Consider the following 16,648-nt stretch of genomic DNA (forward strand, 5'->3'; position numbering starts at 1 on the left):
AATTAAATAATAAACTAAGCTCATCTGGCAGACAATATGTCTGTAACTGAACCTGGTGCCTAATATGGGTTACTTTTTTATAAAGAAGATTTTTGTAGTTGTAGTTTGTAGCTTTTAAGATACCATAGTTTACACATTCTCTTTTCAGTATCTTCCTATTGCTTATAGGATAAAATAAAAATTCCTTAGCTGGGTATGTAAAGCCATCTATTACCTGGCTCTAATGTGCCTTATTTTGTATGATTTTTCTTAATGTGTTTTATATTCTAGAAATTCAGCCATACTGGACTATTTAACACGCCCCCATTCTCTCTTGTCTACATTTCTGCAGATTGTCTCTTAATTAAAGATATCCTTCTCTATCTCTACCTTTCTATCTAGAGATATCTAGATATCTAAAGATATCTATCTCTATCTCTATCTACCTTCCTTTTCTTCTCTCAAGCTGCTTAGCTCTGGTGCTACTGGCTCCCCGAAACCTCACAGGTTCCATTCAAATGAAAATATTCTTGCTCCCCCACCCCAACAGTTATTCTCTCTAATCTTTTCTCATCAGATGAGGAAGTTGAACTCATTGCCCTCTCTCAGCTCTACATTTATTTATTTATTTATTTTGGGTTTTCAGTTTTTTTCTAAGGTCACATGATTCTTCTTGTTTCCCTCTCCTCTTCCCTTCCCCCTCCTGAATTTGACAAGCAATTTCACCAGGTTATACATATTATCATTCAAATCCTACTTCTATATTATTCATATTTTCATAATAAAGTAATCTTTTAAAACTAAAACCCAAAATCATATACCCGTATAAACCTGTGGTAGATCATGTGTTTTCTTCTGTGTTTCTACTCCCACAGTTCTTTCTCTCGATGTGGATAGCATTTTTTCTCATAAGTCTCTCAGAGTTATTCTTCCAACTCTACATTTATAATTACCTTTCATTTGGAAAGATTCTAAGGGGTTTCAAGCACTCTAGCAGAGATAGCTTCACTGCTACTCTTAGCCAGGGTTGGATACATTTAGGAAAAATACTTATTATATTTTAAACAAGCAAGTACTTGATTTTTAAATAAAGTTGGAGCAACAGGGAAATTCTGGGGCCAAATATTAGAAAATGAGTTGTTTTTTTACATGAAAAAATGTTGCATATAAGAAACATTTTTAATTCATACATGATTTTACATTTGATATATAGAGGGGGTGGAAATATCATTATTTTCTATTTATACTATACAAAAATAAAAATTTTCTCTTAGAAGCCACTGGTCATATTTTATGGAACTCTATAGTTCTGTATAATTCAGATTAAGAAATCTTCTCATAACTTCATCCCTTGTATTTTGTTAGATCATCAGAAAATTCCATATCTGGAGAGTATTATATTGACTTCCTGCAGAAATGCTTTTAGCACATTAACACTTAATATAATATAAGCCCCGCAAGTTTTATAGAGAATCAAGAAAGAAATGTCTGTTTTTGAATCTCTTGCAAAACTGTAGTTAAAGACATAGCCCATTTGGTTGACTATTTTGCCTGATATGAAGATTTATGGAAAAATTCCTTTTACATTTTAGTGCCAGGAAGATATTTGTCTCTTCAGATCAAGTTGTGATGCTTCCTTTTATTAAACAATGAGACTTTTTAAGCCAATCTATTTCCCTTTATTGCTCTTTCAACTAGAACACTTAGGACTTACATTGTCTCTTAGCTACAGTAACTCACTCATCCTATGTAAGAATCCCCCAATCTCCTTTTCACCCTAGTGTTTCTCCTAAATTTTATTTCTAATTGCCCTTTTTTATCTCTATAAATCGTTTTTACATCTACTTTTTGGAAGTACAATGATGCAAAAAAAAAAATCAGTAAGCAAATAGGTAAAAACTTTTATGATAGAATGTATGAAATTAATTTAAAAGTGCCCTCCTGATGTCAGTCTTGAGAATAAGAGAGACTGAAGAAGAAAATAATGTAGGTCTTCCTCTTTTCTCTTTTATGTTAACCAATGGAGCATTCTTTTCCTATGGCCACACTAACAGGACCAGTCATTGTATTTCCTTCACTCAGTGCTTACTACAGGACCTACTAAACCAAGTGGCCAGTGCTCTACAATCAGTACTTTCCTGCTTAAAATGAAATCAAAGAACACTTTATGTTTTGAGTTCTACCTTAATCTTTGTTTCTGAATGAATATGGTCTTAGTTATTCATTTTAAATATCTCAGACTAGAGAGACCGCATGACTGTATGGATAGACAACTGACCTCAAACCCGGGAATATTGGAGTTCAAGTCCTATCTGTAGGATATACTCTCTGTATGACCTGGTCAAAGTCATTTAACTTCTGAGTATGCTAGAAATGCTCAGAGAAGCTGCCAACCTCATTGGTAAATGGAGTGTCCCTACCTGAGAGTTGCCCATTTCAGTGAAATCATCAGATAGTGGTTTTTATGAGGACCAAATGAGATAATATGTGTCTGAAAAATACTTTGCAAACCTTCCAGGGCTGTATATAAATGTCAGCTATTATCATCAGTTTCAAATGTGCTAAATATCACAAACCTTTGCCTGGTGTGATGGGCTGTTTTCCTCACCACCTATTATATATATATATATTTGGTTTTTACATCTACTTTTTGGAAGTACAATGATGCAAAAAAAAAAAAATATATATATATATATATAGTAGCCATTGTCCCCACTTTGTTCAGATAACTGTAATCGGATCATCAAATTTTAGGGGAGAATATAGGCTAAATTTAAACTAATTGTGGTACAATTAGATGAGTGCTGAAAACAAAATAAATGTATAATATGAATTTGGGACTCTTGTCTTAAAAAATCTCTCACATATACCATTTGAACTCTATAAAAATGTTTATTTGTTGTCTAGCTCAGTGTCTTGAACCAGTGGAAACCAGTAAATACTTGTTGGTAGGTGATGGCTCAGTACAATTTTACTGAGGTAAAAGGTCTTTCTTAGTTAATCAATTATGATGAGATATATGGTTACATAAGTCCCGGAAAAAAGTATTCTTCATAGCATCCTTTGGCCTTTAACAAATGCCTGGGCATTCAGTTCAGTTCCTCAGACATGTGCCATGTGTCTGCTGGATGCAAGGGCTAGAGATTGGTGTGGTGCCACTGAGGATCTTTGGCACATGAAACAGAAACAGGAGCCAATCCCCGAAGTACTCAGGGGACAACAAAAGATACTCCAAACCAGACAATCCAGTCTGAGGTCAGGTAATTGGCACTTCTGAATCACAGCCCAATTGGCAATGTTGCAGGCTGTTAATGCTTTATTTTGGCATTCTTGTAGTCCTCTGGATTTCTGAAGTTGTTTAAATTCTAGAAGAAAAACATTCTACATTTGGAATTATAGAGCAACATTGCCTTTCTGTCAGTTTGGAATATGTATGATCAAATAGATTGATGAACAAACATTTTAAAATCACCTACTGTTTGCGTTACTTTCAAAGTTGTATTTCCCAAAGGAATGGGAAATTTCTGCTTCTTGGCCTCAAAGATCACTCTTGCTGCCTTAGGCAGGTTTTATTGTGCTTTTCTGGAATAAGAATGGATTAGATGAATGTTTTGAATGGTGTATAATATTAACTTTTTAAGAAGTGCGTATGTACTAAGCTAGGAAATGAGCTTCCTTTATGAAACCTACCTTACCTGAGCAGGCAAACCACATGTTCAGTGGAGGTAGAGAGCCGAGGCTGAGTCACACCGGCAAGAGAGCATGATGAAACTAGCTTCAGTATTGCTTCTGCTATATTTGTTTTGTGAGTAATCAAAACCAAGCTGAGTATCCAAGGTTATCCCTGCAGTCGCTTCCATATACCTGTTTTACTTGTTAAATGTATGTGTGAGAGTTGAGACCTAAAGCATGATAAATCACTGCCAATGTTGAGTCCTGAATGCTTTGGATAAGCCACTTGGAACACATATTAATGCATGTGCTGGCATGATCTTGGCGGTAAAGTATCAAGCAGAGAAAAACTAAGAAAATAAGAGATTAGCAGTGATGTGAAGGGAGAACAGCAGACAGTTAGAAGAGTACAGCTTCTCGTGAAGCAACAGTGAAAAGAAAGATCTCAGATATTTTTGGACTAAGTGATAACTAACTATGCTCATTCAAGGGTCAAATTTTCCTGGAAGCAATGAGAAGCAAAAAAGTACTTTTCCTTAAGAAAAATGTCAGGACATTCAGAAAAAAAAATTAAAGCAGGATGAAACATGCAAGAGAGTACTAGAGTCAGGAGTCCTGGGTTCTAGTTCTAGTTCTGCCCACTTTCTGGTGGTGTGAATGGATAAAACATTTAGCTTTTCTGCCTCTCAATTTCTTCTTCTATAAAATGAGATTAATATCTGTACTGTCTTCCTCAATGGTTGTTATGAAGATTGTTAATGCATTTGAAAGTAATTTGTAAACTGTAACGAACTATGCAAATGTAAGATGGTATGAGTACAGTTAAAACAATATGTGCCTTTGGACAGAGTTCCATTTTGTCTTTTTTCATCAGTGAGCTCCAAGAATTTTGATTTCTTAGGCTTTTCAGAACCAAATCTAATGAGGATACAAATGATCTTTAATCTTATTTATTCTGTACTATGTGGAAAAGATTCAGCCCTCTGTTTAAGAACTCCGGGCTTCTTAATTTGGGATTGTTGAATTTATATGTATGTATATTTCAATATTGTGGTATTTCCTTTGCTTGTGTGTGTGTGTGTGTGTGTGTGTGTGTGTGTGTGTGTGTGTATGTGTGTATTTTTAATCCTTACCTTCTGGCTTAAAGTTGATACTTGTTATCAGTTCCAAGGCATAAGAACAGTAAAGGCTAGGCAATTGGAGTTAAGTGATTTGTCCAGGATCACACAGCTAGGAAATGTCTAAGGCTAGAGTTGAACCCCGGACCTCTCATCTCTGGACCTAGTTCTCTATCCACCGAGGCACCTACCTTCCCCCCTATCTGTGTACTCTTAAAATTCATTTAAAACCACTATTCTGGGAAAAGGTCTATAAGCTTCACCACACTGCCAAAGGGGTATAAGACATGAACAAAGTTAATGAATCCTGGTTTCACTGATTAAACTACACATTATAAAAAAGAGACAACAGCACCTGGTGGACAGAGAGATGGTCTTGGAGTCAGGATGATCTGCCTTCAAATAGAGTCTCTGACACATGCTGATACTATGAACCAGTGGAAATACCATAACCTTGCAATAACCCAGACAACTTTCTAAAACTCTCTAAGTTTCTGTGTTGCCAGAGGGACTGTGCTCACCTGAGAACTCCCTACACTGATGAGCTCACATGTCCTGAGGATCTCTTCTCTTTCTCAAAAGTGATATGAAGCAAAACTGTTCAATTATGTTAGGTTCCTGACTTATTTTTCACAAACGTGCACATAAAATGTTCACTCCACTGAAATTTTACTCTGATGGCTCCTAGTCAAGTGATGATGACTTTGGGTCATCAAAGGATCATGCCAGTGAAGCAGTCCCTAGGAGGCTGACATCTCAGAGTACAAACCCAGCAAAGGATATTGTCTGGGGACGTACCTACTTAATTTCGGAGAACCACTTCACTAACAGGTTGATCATAGGGATGTGAATTTTTTAACCACAGAAATTCATGTCAAGGCATGAAAGGATTATGATCTATGTCACTGGAGCATAAATGCTTGTTTATTAATTATTCCCATAAGAAAAAATGACTAACCTAAAACAGGTGTTCTTAACCTAGAATTCATAAACTTTTTTGTTTAAATTTGATAACTATATTTCATTATAATATTTTTTCCTTTGTAGTCTTAGATATTTAGGAACATTATTCTAAGAGATCCAGTTAGTGGACACATAAAAGATTTCAGAACCTCTAGTTAAAAGTAACTCATGTGGATGCCTAGGAAATTCACTGATCAACTTAAAAATATTTGAAAAATGGAAAATGAAAGCAAAGGCAGGTAATTCAAGAGGAATATATATAATATAAACCAATGCTCAACCTCACTTGCATGACTCATCATTAGTGGAGAATGGTTATTCAGTGCTTCATGCCTGTGAGAGAGATGGAGTTGTTGGGCATTTAGATCTTAGTTCATATGGGTTTGGGCTTTGAGAAAGGACACATTGTTCAGGCTCTCTTTAAAGAGAAGTCCCTAATGAGAGAAAGAGAGAGACTTGAAGAATTAAATTCAAGGTATAACACTGAATTAATTGCATCAAAAAAAAAAGATAAAAGATAGCTGTATTCTTTTCAGTGAAACATAAAGATGTTCAGTATGTAAGCATATTTAACTTTTCAGAAAATTTAAAGTGATTACAAAACAAAGAAGATATCCTTGTTGAATAGACAACAAACTTATATAAACAGTTGTCCACCACAGAGCATGTATTCATAGTCACAGAATTGGTTGAGATACAAATAAAATCATAGAATCATATATTTAGGATTAAAAGGGATCTTAAAGAGTACACCATCCACATTTAGATAAGGAACATGAGACAATGATCATAGAGCATTTATTAAGCAATTATTATTTCTCAGACCCACTAGGCTAAACACTGGGGATATGAATACATTTCCCTCAAGGAGAATGTATTCTAATGAGAGAAGACAGCATATATAAAGGTTCTGATAAATGGGGAAAAGGAGGGAGGAGAGGAACTAACAATTTGTAAGGGGAAGGGGAGACATATTCCAGAGTGAGTAGAGGGTGTAGTGAGGGAAAGAATGCTGGGTGTCCTTCTTAAAGTGGTACTGAGAAGGGAGCCACCCATGAGGAGAGGTGTTCTCCAGGTGACAGTGCTACCCTGGCAGATAAAGGTCCAGTCTGGAGAGAGTCTAGTCAGAGGCTTAGAGACCTTTTAATTGACTTACCTAGTGTCATACAAGTAGATAGATGGCAGAGATGGGATTTAAGATATCACTGTACTATTGTATGTGAGTTACCCCCCCAAAAAAGCAATTGACATTTTAGAGACTCCTTAAAAATGGTAATTTACAATGCATATATTAAAATCATATGAGATTCCATGACACACAGATCTAGCTTTGTTCAGTAATCTTGAGGAACTAGATCAATAAGACACACAATTCAACTAATTGTTGAGAGGATGACTTAGTATACCTCTCCAAAAGCTGTCCCCCCAAAAACGTGATCATAAGACCTACGTATATTTGTTCTAAAGATTTATTAATGCTAACATAGTGCAACTGGACCTGAAAACATGATTGAATAAATGCTTTCAAACTCATTAATGCATCTTTTCCTGGGTACCAGAGGTGATAAAAACATAAAGATATTGTCCTATCTAGCTATCATTTATATAACAACTTTAAGGTTTGCAAAGGCATATACTATTTTAATTGATCCTCACAATAGCCCTCTGAATAGGTGCTATTATTATTCTCATTTTGGAAATGAGGAAATTGAGACAGAGAGGTTACCCAGGGCTACACAGCTAATAAGTGTCTGAGGTAGAATTTGAGCACAGCTATTCTTGACTCAACCAATAATCTATCCACTATACCACCTAGCTGCAAGAAAAGACATTAAGCTAGATATACACTTTGACCTGCCATGTTGTGCCACTGAACAGTATATTGAGGAAGTTAAAAATGAAGTTCCAGGGAGCAGCTGGGTAGCTCAGTGGATTTAGAGCCAGGCTTAGAGACGGGAGGTCCTAGGTTCAAATCTGGCCTCAGACACTTCCCAGTTGTGTGACCCTGGGCAAGTCACTTGACCCCCATTGCCTAGCCCTTACCACTCTGTCTGTCTTGGAGCCAATACACAGTATTGACTCCAAGACGGAAGGTAAGGGTTTAAAAAAAAATGAAGTTCCAATATAAATAATAATAGTATCCATAACAATTCATTTTGAATTAGCAAAGAACTGAAAACAGAATGAATGCCCCCTGATAGGGATATGCCTAAAAAAAGGGTATGTGTATGTAATTGTATATTATTGTGTAATAAGGATTGATGAACATGAATTATACAGAGTATCATGGGAAAACCTGTATTAACTCATAGAAATTGAAGTATGCAAGATCAAGAGAACAAATATAGATTAGGACAGTAATAAAGCAAATTAAAAGATCACTAAAAAGAAGTAGAAACTCTGAATAACCTAGAGAAACAAAGAAACAAATAAGAAACATCCCTAGGACAGTAAGCTATTCATCACATAGCCACTATTTTTGCTTTTCTTTGTCATAACAGAAGATTTAACCTGCAGATGAGGTCGGAAATTAATTCCATATATGAAGACAAAAGGGACTCCATAAAAATGTGTGTTGAGTACAGAAGAATGAGCAGTTTCCGCACAAAATAGCTTCATAAAAGTGGATTTAGAGACAGTAGTTGACAATGGATACCTTATTGTCCTGAGAATTTCCCATTTCTCTGCCATGAGGGAGAAATTCCATTATTGCTTCTCTGAAGTGTTCATTATTTTTTCTCACTTTCACCTTTGTAGGAAGTTCCAAATCTTTTCTATTAGTGTTCAAAATGGGCTTTAGTTTTTTCAAATCCTTTTTATCTTTTATTATAACTTCAAGTCATCTTTCCACATCCTCAAACTGAGCCTCAACAAAACTTTTGTTGCTCATGTTTTGTTTTGTTTTGTTTTTTGGTAAAACGTGTCAGCATATTGTCAAAATTGAAAGAAACATATATTACAGAGTGGACTATTTTGCTGGGGGGAATTTCTTGGTGTTCTCTCCTTGAACAAGGAAAAAGATTTCCCATAAATTGCTAATGATAACTTTATGTTAAACTACAGTCATATCTGAACAGTCAGCTTGAACATTAATCATAATCATTTTTTCTATGCAATAAATAAGGTATTGCTTTCTTAGGATAAAGAAGAACTTATCTCCCTAAGGCAGATACCTAATATGCCAACCCTGAAATTAAAATAGATTTGTTGGATCCTAAGGCATATTCCTTTTTCAGAATCGGACAAGGTAAAATCAAAAGATTGTATTCTGTGAACTGTGAAACATCCAAAAGATATTCCATATTTCAGCAGTAAGAAACACTTAAATCTCCTCTGTCAGTTTTTTTAAATTATTTTCTTCAGTCGTTGGAAGTTGATAGAAAATTTCCATTTTCTTCTGCTATTATAGGCTAAGTCAAATTTAATAGGTCTATAATTAGGAAAGAGCAGGTATTAAATGAATCTCATTTATAAGACATTTCTGACCATAGTGATTAAACAACTAGTCAGTATAGGCAGTGACTAAAAGTATAAAAACAGAACACTCCAGAGAATTAATAATGAAACATATCCTCTACCACATGGCAGAAAGATCGGGGACTTCTGAGACAGTGAGGTATACATTGTCAGCCACTTTGTGTCTGTATGGAGTATTTTTTGTTGAATTGAATGCTCATTGAACTTGTTGAAAGAACTATAGTATTATAGAATTGTGTGAAATCTTATAGATTATCTAGTCCAACTTAAACTGCAGGTGAGGAAATGAGAGTAAGTTGTATATAGGCTCAAAGTAAGTCAAGTGACTTGTTCAAGGACAATTTATGGCTGAGTATCAATTAATAAAATCAAGAAACATTTATTAAGGACCTTCTACATACCAGGCACTGTTCTAAGCTCTGGGAATACAAGAAGCAAAAGGCTGATGTGGAGGAATCAACATACCTACAATCAAAGAGTTTACAATCTAATGATATAGAACCCTCTGTCTTCATTTATATATTTACTTATAGTCTGGGATAGTTGAATATATAATATATATTAGACTACATGCATAGGATGGCACATTCTGTCATTCTTGAGTGCTCTTTCCAGGATATAGAGATCGTGAATTTTGCCAAATAGTAATACTAATGAAATAAAATCTCTCTCAGAGTTAAATGATAACAAAAATAAAAAATCTGACAGTGAAATGAGAATGGAATGCAACTTAATAGTTATTATGTGATCCATTTCATGCCAAAAAAAAAAAGTGCTCCAAACTCAATTTAGGTAGAGCTCCTTTTCTCTTAGCATTTTGGATTCCTGTTTTTCTATTTGATATATGCTAATAAGAAACAAGCACTGAAGAAAAAGCATTGCTCTGTTTAGGAAACAAAAAGACTTCTCCAAAACTGTCATTTTTTTTTCTGTTCAGAGTACATTGTGAACATTTTTAACCACTTCAGGAATTTTTAGATATTTTTAAATTTTGAAGAAGTTTTCCATAAATATTGGAAACCCATTCTATGTATACAATTAAAACCTGAAGTGAAGATAAGAGGCATTTCTAACATGCAATCAGGCACTGTTTAAATCATTTGAATTATCTATTTCCTGTTTATCTTCTACTTGGGAAAAAGAGGCCCACTAATATAAAATATAATATAATTTAGATCAATTAAATGTCCTGTTTATATATTTGTGCAGCAGAGAAGAGGAAAGAAGAATGTCTAACTGTATACAGAACAAAGTGAGACCACAGCGAAAACATTTTGCCAGTTGTTTTGAAAGATGCTCACATGCTTTTTAAAAATAAACTTTTTAGAATAAACAGTGATCTGGGTCCTTTTACATTTTAAAGCATATGCCTTTTTTTTTTTAAATCTTCACATAGCGACTACTAAATTTGCATTTCATCAGCATTTACTAAGCACCTACTAGGCAAAATGTCAGGAACAGAACAATTTAAGCAGAATTATATCTGTAGAGCCTTTTGTACACTATAGGCAAAAGAAAGATGTGGAGCAGCCAACACACCTACAATTGTACAGACATTAGTAAATAGCCCAGTGACAATGGTAGAAGCCAAACATAAGGAAACAAATATGTTGAAACACATCATCATTTTTTTGACTTTAAAAGTCTTCTATCATCTTACTACTACAGTGGATAGCATTATAATCAAATGTAGAATTTCTGTTCTACCCAGTTCCCCCATGATTTGATATACATATGTTTACCAAAGCTCTTACTTCATAAAGAATTAATGATTGTTTATTCTTCAAAAAACATAATCATTTTATTTAAAGTTCATTATGTGAATGAGAAGCATTGGGGTAGTTAAGTAGCTCTGTGGATAGCGAGCCAGGCCTGGAGATGGTGGTCTGTTTTGGATTCAAATCTGGCCTCAGACACTTCCTAGCTAAGTGACCCTGGGCAAGTCACTTTGCCCCAGTTGCCTGCCCCTTATCACTCTTCTGACTTATAACTAAAACATACTGTTGATTCTAAGATAGAAGGAATGGGGGAGAGGTGAGAAAGAGAGATGAAGGAAAGATATAACTTAATATTAACATTAAATATGCATGGCTATATAAATTTAAATTTAAATAAATTTGATTTTGAAAACATTTTATATACACACACTCATATTTATACTGTTATACTATAGTGGCATGTGTTCTTAACCTGGTACCATAAACCAGGGAGGTACTTTAAAGACCCTTACACTTGAGGCTCACAGATTTAGAGCTCAAAGGAACCTTGGTGGTCATTGAATCCAATCCACTCATTTTATAAATGAGAACACTGAACCTGAGAGTTTAGGTGACTTGTTGGGAAATTCACAGGAAGTACTTTTATCAGGATTTGATTCCAGAGCTTTCTGATTCCAAAACCAACGATCTGTTCATTTGTTCCCTACCCCACAATTCTAGCTCCAAATACTTTGTCGGCCACCGTTTGCCTGACCTTTCACTGGGATTCTTCTCCAAGCTACTACTATGTGCTCAGCTCTGCACTAGCCATTCAAGATATCAAAACAAAAGGGAGGCAGTGCCTATCCTCAAGTAGCTTGTATTCTATAGTTGAAATGTCTTCATCTTAATTAATTGGGTGCTTCATATGTGTTGCCAAGAGGAATGTACAATGGTTATTTGTTTGTTTTTTTAATTCATTTTGGATAGGACCTGTGATTTCACCAGTACAGAACTATCTGCACCAGAATGGATTTTCATCTGTTCTGCAACTTCTAATCTTAGAGAGTTGTCAGGGGCATCTTAAGGTTCAATGACTTGCTAAGTCCAGATGAGAGGTAGAGTGGATAAAAAAACAGGGCCAGAGTTAGGAAGACTTGAATTTAAAGCCAGCCTCAGACACTTACCAGCTGTATGACCTGGGAATGTCACTTTATCCTGTTTGCCTCAGTTTCCTCATTTGTGAAATGAGCGGAAGAAGGAAATGGTAAATCACTCATATTTTTGCCAAGAAAACCTCCAAAGGGGTCACAAAGGGTGAGACAGATGAATGAACAAGGGACACACAGTCAAGATGAGGCCACCAGTGTGAGACAGGACATGAGCCAACCTTGGTCTTCTTGATTCTGAGACCACCTCTCACTGATCTCTGTTTTCCTCTCCTTATATATATATGTGTGTGTGTTTGTTTATTTATTCATGCTGTAGTATTTCTTTTGCCTATTTGAAAACTCAACTGTTTTCTTAATATATCTCTTAAATCCACTGCTTAGGCTCACCACTACCCTTTTCCTAACCTTATGTCTCTGATTAATTTGTGAATGCCTTCTTGAAGGTCAGAGTGTTACATCTCTAGGTTATTTGGCCTCATTTTTTTCAAATATTTTTTTGCCCTAAATTATTACTATAAGTTTTACTAATCTTTTTTTCCTTTGTCATTCTGTTTATCACAAAGGGGTGATATATCCTTTATTTTCTTGACCTCTTAAACTTTAGTTCTCGTAAAGTTCTTTCTTTTTTCATCTGTTTTGCTGTCAAACTTTCCAGACTTACTTTCTCTCCTATTTACTAAAAGCCTGATCATCTTCTACTTTTACTACTTAAACTTCCTCCTTGGAATTCCCATTTGTTCATGTCATTCTGACTCACTTCAGAGGCTTAGAATCCCAGCGAACTCTGCTTGGTTGTTGTTGCTCTTGTTTTTTTTTTCTTTCTTCTTTTAAAAGAAAAGTTACTGTAATGGGGAATTCAAAAACAGGAAGTCTTTACTAAATGAAGATCCACCTTTTTTTGCTATAAAAATGCGCTCTTTACTCCCCTCCTTCTTACTTATTCAAAAGAAGACTTCAGAAATTTATTTCCTACCATTTTGTAGCCACAAGTTCCTTACTGATCATAATATTTTAGCACCACAATTTTTCCTCCTAGCCATTGTTCATCTTAACCAATATTGCTTCCAATTCCCTTTTATAGAATTCCTTTTCTACTTCTGATCTCTGTAAACCTCAGTCCAAATACTGTTTCTAGGCAAGAACATATTTTTCTATTCCCCCATGGTAAAAAGATCACAAGGGGATGAGTGGTTTTTAGTTTTTTTTTTCACTCTTTTGTTTATTCAATAGAATTTATTCCCAAGTATCTCCTCTCCTTTCTCCCTTCCTCACACCATAGAAAGTATCACTCAACAAAAAGATAATTTATATATAGATTGTGTCTTTTGTGTTCCTTTTTTTGTTTGTTCTTTAGAGGTTGACACTCACAAGTTATTCTTCAAATATTAATTCTGTATCTGTTTTTAATGTTCTCTTGGTTCCACTTGTTTTAGTCTTATTATTTCAAGGGGGATGAGTTTTTGATATTTATGGATAGGGATCATTTTGGCATCTTTCAACTCCCTCCACTTCTAACTACAAAGGGAGTGATAGAATAAGATAAAAGCAGCCTGTCTTTGACCAAATTGGTCTTGAAGATGAGACTGTCTAAGGAATGTTCCCTATTCCTAACCTCTTTATCTATTTTCATGTACATCTTCCAAATCTTAATTCTTGTGTCTTCTCCTTTTTATTTATCTCTTCTCTTATCTTTCAGGACATTTCTCAGAGGAGTGATCTTCACTCAGTGCCACCATTTCTTCAACATACATACATTCTTTAATCCATCACAATTATAATAATATTCATATTAGTAGCTAACATTTATTTAATGTTTTAAATCAATTTTTAACTTTGCAAAGTGCCTCACCTATGTGATCTTATTTGATCGTCACAATCATACAGTCTAACTTCTAGCCCAAATATGTCATTAAACTGCTGTCCCATAATTCACCATTGGCCACCTGGTCATCAAATTCAATGATTTGGGTCACAGTCAATTAATAAGCATTTATTAAGGACTTGCTATGTGTGTCAGATACTGCCATAGGTAATGAAAATACAAAGACAAAAACCAGACAATTTCTTCTTCAAAGAGCTAACATTATCTCTTGGTGGGTAGCGGGAGGAATAATATACACAGTCTTCATCTTCTCTGATGTCTCTGTGTTTCATCCCTTCCTACTTTAAAGACTCAACATTAACTTTGTTCATTTCCATGATTTCCCTTTTCTATTATCTTTCTGACGACAACATCTTCCTTGCTTCTCTTCTTGTCCCTCAAATGTAGACATTCCAAGAAGTCATGTTCTTGGCTACTTCCCTAACATATGCTTTCCTTTGAAGATTTATCTATGTTGTCCTAGTTATCTCTAGATGGTTGTACCGCCATCACCTCAGATTGAATATGTCTAAAACCAAAATCATCTTTTCTCTGTTCTGAAACCAATGACTTCTGTCTCCTTTATTAACTTTCATATCATCCTCATTGTTAGCTAAGCCTTAATATTGGAATAATATTGAACTCTTTTTATTCTCTTTACTATCCTATACCCAGTCACTTAAAAATTCTATCAACTCCTTCATGTTGTGCTTTTATTTATTTTTACTTTTTTAGAGGCAGCTACACTACACAGTGAATAGAATGCAGGACCTGGGGTCAGGAAAATCTGACCCCAAATCTGGCCAATATACTTAGAAGCTGTATGACTTTGGAAAAGTTGCTTAACTGCTGACTGCCTCAGTTTCCTCATCTGTAAAATGGAGATAATAATAGCACCTACCTCCCAGGGTTGTTGTAAGGGTATAATGTGATCATATTTGCAAAGTGCTTTGCTTCAAGTACTACAAAATGCTACTTAATATTATAATCTGTTGGCTAGTGTTGCTGATTTTTTTTTCTACTTAAAAAATGCTTTGTTTTAAGGGATGATTGTGTGGTGGGGTCAGAATACAAAGAGGAAATATGTAGGCAATGCATAATTAAAAATGAGGTTTTAATAAGTTCTGTTGATTTTTTTTCTCAACACCTTTCATATCACAGTGTATTATCCTAGTTTAGGTCCTCATTATCTTCCACACAAAATAATGAAATATTCTCCTAAATTAGTTAATCTGTTCTTTTAACCTAATCACTGTTACTGGAATTATCTTCCTTAAGTGAGGTTGGGATTATTCACTCTTATGTCCCCAAACTTTTAATTACTCCTTACTATCTGTAAATCCCAGACTCCTTCTCCTCAGTGATCTCAAGCCTTACTTCTCTAGCATAAACTCTCACCATTTTTTTGCCTAAACCCTCCAGCCGAGTCGTATATACTCAATACTCCAGGAAAACTGTATTACTTCTTGTTGCCCAGACTTCTCTGTGTCTTTACTCATGCCATTCTCTCTACCTGAAATGTGTCACCCTCAAAGAATTGTAGAATATTAAGAAATGGAAAAGCCCTCAGAAGCCATCTGGGTCTACCTCTCTGCCACATTTATTATTTCTATTTCGTTCCCCTCTCTCTACCCCAATCTCCAACCATGAAATCCTAGTCTTGCTTAAAGGTACACTTAAATGCTGTTATATCCAAGAACCCTTCCCCAATTCCTTCCTGCTAGGGATGATTTGTAATGTTTCTTATGACAGTTTTTTCCTGTTCCTGACCCCTTTCCTTGGAAATTGTATTGTGTTACTGAAAGGGGCTAGAGACCTCTTAAATAGCTCTATACCTTCCCTTGTCTGCATTCTGGTCTTGAGTCATAAGAGCAGCTTTCCAAATTTTTTATGTGAGCTAGATTGTAGATCACCATCTACCCCATATTATATTTGTTAGTCACAACTTAACTTCTCTTTAGGAGATGAGGACCTTTGGCGGGAGGGGGGTATTTAATGAATGAATGACACAATCATTGACTATTAAAAGTAGAAAGGACCTTAGAAGACCTCTGATCTACCATGTCATTCAGTAGATGAACCCTTCTAGCTTTGGCTCATACACCTCATTAAATTATGAGGTATTCCAGTCCATACTCAATATTTCTCAAGTTTCTGAGAAAGAAGGCATTAGTATTTTCCCCTATATGCCCATGACTGTTTCTTGTTTTTCTGTGTGCCATTTTGCTAAATGGCACAGTGGATAGGGGACTAGACTAGGATTCATAAAGTTCTGAGTTTGATTATTGCCTCAGATACCAGCTACATGACCTGGGGAAAGGTCATGCTATTCTATCTGCCTGTTTTCTTATCTATAATATGAGGATAATAGCATCTATATCACAGGGTTGTTAAAAAGATGAAATGAAATAATGTATATAAAGTAGACAGCTAAGTAGCACAGTGGTTGGAGGGGCCAGGTCTGGAGTCAGTTATAAATAATTCTTAGACATTTATTAGCTTTGTGACCCTGAGCACAATATTTACCCTGTTTGCCTTAGTTTCCTCATCTGTAAAATGAGCTGGAAAAGGAAATGGCAAACCACTTTAGCATCTTTTTCAAGAAAACCCCAAGTACATACAGCTAAATGATAACAAAATAGGTAAAGTGCTTTTCAAATCTGAAAAAGCTTTATAAATGGTATTACTACCATTTGATTAAATGAAATA

General features: G+C 35.3%; 1 protein-coding gene across 2 annotated transcripts in view; it reads left to right on the forward strand.

The window, feature by feature from the left end:
- The window catches only part of SPIDR (scaffold protein involved in DNA repair), a 627,114-nt gene that overhangs the window by 381,003 nt on the left and 229,463 nt on the right, over positions 1-16,648 (forward strand). The window lies entirely within an intron of this gene.

Source organism: Monodelphis domestica, chromosome 3 (assembly GCF_027887165.1).
Source record: "Monodelphis domestica isolate mMonDom1 chromosome 3, mMonDom1.pri, whole genome shotgun sequence".
Classification (NCBI taxonomy): Eukaryota; Metazoa; Chordata; class Mammalia; order Didelphimorphia; family Didelphidae; genus Monodelphis; species Monodelphis domestica.